A 5,594-nucleotide genomic window follows, 5' to 3' on the forward strand; every position below is an offset into this window, starting at 1 on the left:
TTCTTCTGTAGTGCTAAAAAGTCAATTCCTGACTTACTTTATACTCAGTACTAGATATGTGGTATATGCTTAAATAAAAACTTCCTGCCTATATTGTGCTGCCAAAAATAGAAAATGAGAAAAAATTATATTAGATTTTCCTCTGATGCATATTTCAATAAATGTGTTAGGACTTATTCATGAGTTTCAAAAATATATTATGCCAGTAAACCTTTGTGAAAGGCACTTTGTAAAATACAATTGAAATTTGCAAAAATACTTTATCTTAAACTTTTGATTGCATTATGATCTATTACAACTTTTCCACAGTGTAGGTAATATTAAGTTTTTTTTTTTCTAGGCAAATAGTCTCTAGAGTTTGATATCGATCAAAGATAAAGCCTGATACATAAATAATGTCAGTGACTTCAAACATCAAGCTAACATTTCAGGCTGGATATGTAAAAACCTCTGAGCTGCCATCTTCTTTCTGAAATCAACCAAAAGCAAGGAAGTAAAATGGAAACTTCATTTTATAATAACAAAACCCTTTGACACTAAAATTCAAAATAAAGGAAAAAGGGCTACTGAGTGGAATGCACCTTGGACCAAGGTAATGGAAAAAACGAAAAAGGAGACAAGCTGTTCACCACTGAAAAGCTCAGGTAGAGAGGAAATTAAAACCAACAACCTTAGTTTGGACCACCTACAACAGAAGGGATGGAACCAGTTACAAGAGCTTTCTGCTACCTTGTTGGAAAATGAATTTGCAGGGGAAATAGAACTGAAGAAACAGACACATTCTTTGTAACTACTGCAGCAAGACAGAGAAGAAGCCCTGAGTAAATCACTATACCTACCATCCCAATCTTGGTCAAGGGTACATACACACACATACACACACACACACAATTTTTTATCCTATAGAGTTCCACTGAGAACCAGGGAGATTTCCTGCCAGCCCAGACTAAGTCTGGTTCCTGTTCTATACCATCTGTTCTATAGTAGCTAACTGAAAAGAACTCCAGTCATTAAAAAGTAATAATTAACTTATAATAATAGCCAGCACTAGAAATAAGCAAAACAACTTTAAACAGGAAGGTCACTATCATATAAGTATGTTTGAGGAAAGGGGACATATGTATACCTATGGTTAATTCATGTTGATGTATGACAGAAGTCAAACAAATATTGTAAACCAATCATCAATCAATTAAAAATAAATAATTTTTTTTAAATTGCACACACACATACATAACACATACACAACTTTTTAATACTTCTTATAATCCCAAAGAAAACAGGTAAAGACATTAAAATTTCCTGTGTGTTCAAGTTTTCCATAAACTCTTGCCCTGACTTTTCTTTCTAACAGCAAAAAAAAAAAAAAAAATCAGTAGATAAACTCTATGGTACTCTCAGACAGACCAATGGACCAAGCCCAAAAGCAGTCCAACAGATACATAAAAGCTAAACGTTTAATAGAAGTGACACTGACAGTATGTGAATGAGAGGGGAATTATTCAGTAAATTGTATGCAAACAATTTTACAGAGGAAAAATGAAACCAGAATCTTACATAATCTTTCATACAAAGATCAATGCCAGATGAATTAGAGATTTAAACATGAATGTCAAAGTTACAAAATATTTCAGAAGAAAAAGGGAAATATCTCTGTTACCTGGTGGTTAAGAAGAAATTTTTCAAACAAAAAGAAAATTTTCTTTTTTCAGACAAAAAACAAATCACAAAGGAAAAGACTTATATATGTCTTCTTGAAATTAAAATTATGCTTATCCAAAATATTATAACAAGAGTGACTACATAACCCACAAGCCATCAGAAGTTAAATGCACCATAGTAATTTTAAAAAGGTTAGTGAAGACATACAGAATGCCTTCTAGATGTCAGGCGAGTATATGCTCCTCGGTTCTGTCTCGTCACAACAAAGATTTGGAGTGACAGACTTTAAAGCCCTCCTCAGAGTGTCACAGCTCTTGGGCCTTGGACAGACCGTGTTATGGCTCTTAGACAAATCAGAGTTACAGTTCAGTGTTACAGCTCTATTTTATTTAGATAATAGCAGGAAAATGCATCTTTGAGGCATGAGGGCATGTCGACCCAAAGACACAAAGAGAAGAACACCCCAGCGTGAGGGAGAGAGAGAGCGGGCCCTTTGACTCCTCTGTTTATATGTTTTTTTCTTCCCCCGGGCCTGCCCTATGCAAATTGAACTTGGCCAGGAGTGCTGTTCTACCTGAAGTCCTCACTCCGGTCCTTGGACCTTCCTTTGACCTTCCTCTGACCTTCCTCTGACCTTCCTCTGTTCTATTAACGCGGGCTTTTCCCTTCCTTGTCTTTTAGCCACCACCATTTTGGACTCCTGTTTTCTATTCTAACTACCTAACAAGGTCAATGTGAAAACTGAAATTAAACCAGTAGAAAATTTGGGGGCGGAATTTAAGTATCGGCAACTCTAGCCACTTAAATGAAAAGAAGATAAAAATGGAAATAAAGACTTTAAAGGTATGCTCTGTTGCTTAGCTGTGTCTGACTCTTTGTGACCCCATGGACTCCGGCCCACCAGGCTCCTCTGTCCATGAAACTCTCCAGGCAAGAATACCGGAGTGGGTTGCCATTTCCTTCTCCAAGGTATCTTCCCAACTTAGGGATCCAACCAAAATCTCCTGCATCTCCTGAATTACCAGGCATATTCTTTACTACTAGCACCACGTAGGAAGCCCTCATCAATCATCAGGGAAATCCAAACTATAACCAAAGTTCAGAGTGAGATACCATTTTATTCTAATTATAACAAAAAAAAAAAATTTTTTTTTCTTTAATGTGATAGCATCAGTGCTGGCAAGACTGTAAGACCCTGAGAAATAGCATGCACTACTGATGAGACTGTAAAAAGATACAATCATTTTGGAAGGCAATTTCAAATTTTCTAAATTCGAGTTCAATTCTTTTGCAACTCCACGGACTGTAGCCTGCCATGCTCCCCTTTCCACGGGATTTCCCAAGCAAGAATACTGGAGTGGATTGCCGTTTCCTTTTCCAAGGGATCTTCCCAACTCAGGAACTGAAACTGTGTGTCCTGCAGATTCTTTACCACTGAACAACCAGCAAAGCCTACAGCACCAAAAATGCGTTGAGACTCACATAATTTAGAATAACTTTAAAAATAGATACATTTTTTTTTAAGTTTGAAATAATAAACACTATACTTGAGGGTGTTCTCCTAGTGCTAAAGGCTTACATTGGAATCTTTCCAGGGTAATGGTTTTAATAGTAATGTTGGAGACGCTTGGTGAACTTTCAGTTATGGAGCTGCTCCCCTAAGCTAAGTTGCAATAAACTCTCAGATCCTCTAGAAGCAAGATCTATTTACATGTGATGATTTCAAATTCTACCCCCAGATACCTATGCGCACTGTGATCAAGCCCAGACTCTGAGGGTATGATCTCATGATCCTGAGCAAAAGGCAGCCCCATTAAGGGAAACACATAGAGTACTAACATGGTTTTCATGTGCAAATAAAAGTTAACTGGGGACCCCTTGAGGACATCCCCGACGTTGATGGTATAATTGTTGTATCCAGCAGCATACACTGAAGGAGAAGTCCACGCTGGAAGCTGCCCAGAGGCGGTAGAGGCAACACACAGCAACATCTGATCCCGAAGCAGAGGCATCTCCACCCAGATTAGTATCAGACACTGGTGATGTCAGATTCTTGTGTTTGAAAGGCCTGCATGCACTGTCCAGGGCGCATGTCCCACCCAACTGGCGTTCTTGTCACATCCCCCGAAAAAGAAGGTGGTCCAGGTCTCTGAGGGGGGCCAGGTCCAAACAGACCACGTGCTCCCATGCCCATGGAAAGCTCTGCAGCAGCCGCCTGCTCTCCACCTTCCGCAGGGCACTTGTGCTGTCGCCCCTGGCCTTGGGGATCTGCACATCCGAGTTGGTGAAGCTGCAAGCGGACAGATAGTCGGTGTGCATAGCAACAGACTTCTTTTCGGCAGCCATGCTTTCATTTTGTCAAACGTCAGTAGATACACGGAACACTTATTATCCAAACTACCGCATGCAATGGCATGTCCCGCGGGGGCGTATGCACACACCACCACCCACTTGCTGGTCATCGCGACTGCGCACTCCTTGTTAGTAGTGAAGGAATCCCACATTACCATCTTCCCAACCTGCGAGGAGGTCACCATCCTCCTCTTATTTGTGAACCAGTCCATGCACAGAACCTTATTCCCATGGCCTTTGAGGGTCCTTCTGGTCTTCATGGCAAACTGCTCTGGGGCCTCCACGCGCTCGGCCACCTCGTGCAGCTCCACGTCGGGCAGCTTGGCCCTCTCCTCCTCAAGATTGCCCTTGAGGATCTCGGCCTCGCTCTTGAACGACGCCAGCATCTCGTTTTCACGTAGCCGGTCAGCTGCTGTCTTCGGGCGGGGACCCACTTGGAGGGAAGCCGGATGCGAATTAGCAGGCGGCAAAGGCACAGACCAGCATCACGGTAGTTGCAGGTCTAGCTGCCTCCCTATTCTCAGGCACATATCCTAGAGCAATGGATCTAACCTTTCTTGCTGACACAGTCCCTTAATATTTTTGAAAATGATAAACTTTCTTGCCAATTTTTAAATTGGCTATCATCTTTAATCAGAAGTGCTTGTAATAGTTCTGAAGGATGTTAATTCCCAGTTAAATATAAATATGGCATTATTAAATAAAACTGTGACATCTCTCTTTTTACACGTGTCTAAGGAATATGAATATAAGAATACATTTTTTAACCAACCATCATTTATTTGAAAAAACTGAATCAAGCTTTTCTTTAGCATTCAGAAATTTAACATCTGTCATGTTTCTCCTTAAGCTTGTATCTCTATTTCATCTTCCTCAAATAATTTTATCCTAAAGGAATATATTTTATATTTGGAAGTTTATCAGTAAAAATATATGAATTTAGAAGATAAGAAAATAGTAAAGACAAAGCACTAGTGAATAAAATGTAAACAAAAAGAATAAAAGTGGGGGGACTTCTGTTTCCGGGAAGACAGAGTAAATGTACTTCTTATTCTTCCCAATAAGGACAATTTATGAAGAAGAGAGGAGGAGAAAGACTGTTTAGGGACCATAGGACCCACAGAATGACACAGGGGTGAGTTCTTGGCGTATCTTATATCCAGACATGTAGCCAAAGAAATTGGCAAGCTGGAACTACCAATAGGCACATGTAAGCAGAAACTCCAACAAAAGCTCAATGCACATGAGCTAGTCCAGCTCAATGCACATGAATCTGAGCAAACTCTGGGAGATAGTGAAGGATAGGGAAGCCTGGTGTGCTGCAGTCCATGGAGTCACAGAGAGTAAGACATGACTTAGAGACTAAACAACAACACCCAAAGGAAGCAGGAAAGGGGCAGCCTAGCAAAGAGAAGACTTAAAAAATTAAAATAAAAAATACCATCTCAACTTCATTCATTCAAACACCAAAGGAGGGGGAAGAAAAATGTGGCTCCACCTCAGTCATGCTAGCACAAACCAAGTGAGGAGCCTACACCTTCATCCTTATAAGACTATAAAAGTTACCCCAGTCCCCTCCC

At 40.3% G+C, this 5,594-nt stretch overlaps 1 pseudogene; it reads right to left on the bottom strand.

The window, feature by feature from the left end:
- Positions 1-3,420: 3,420 nt before the first annotated feature.
- LOC122455199 lies at positions 3,421-4,421 on the bottom strand (annotated as a pseudogene).
- Positions 4,422-5,594: the final 1,173 nt, after the last annotated feature.

This window comes from Cervus canadensis, chromosome 1 (assembly GCF_019320065.1).
Source record: "Cervus canadensis isolate Bull #8, Minnesota chromosome 1, ASM1932006v1, whole genome shotgun sequence".
Taxonomy (NCBI): domain Eukaryota; kingdom Metazoa; phylum Chordata; class Mammalia; order Artiodactyla; family Cervidae; genus Cervus; species Cervus canadensis.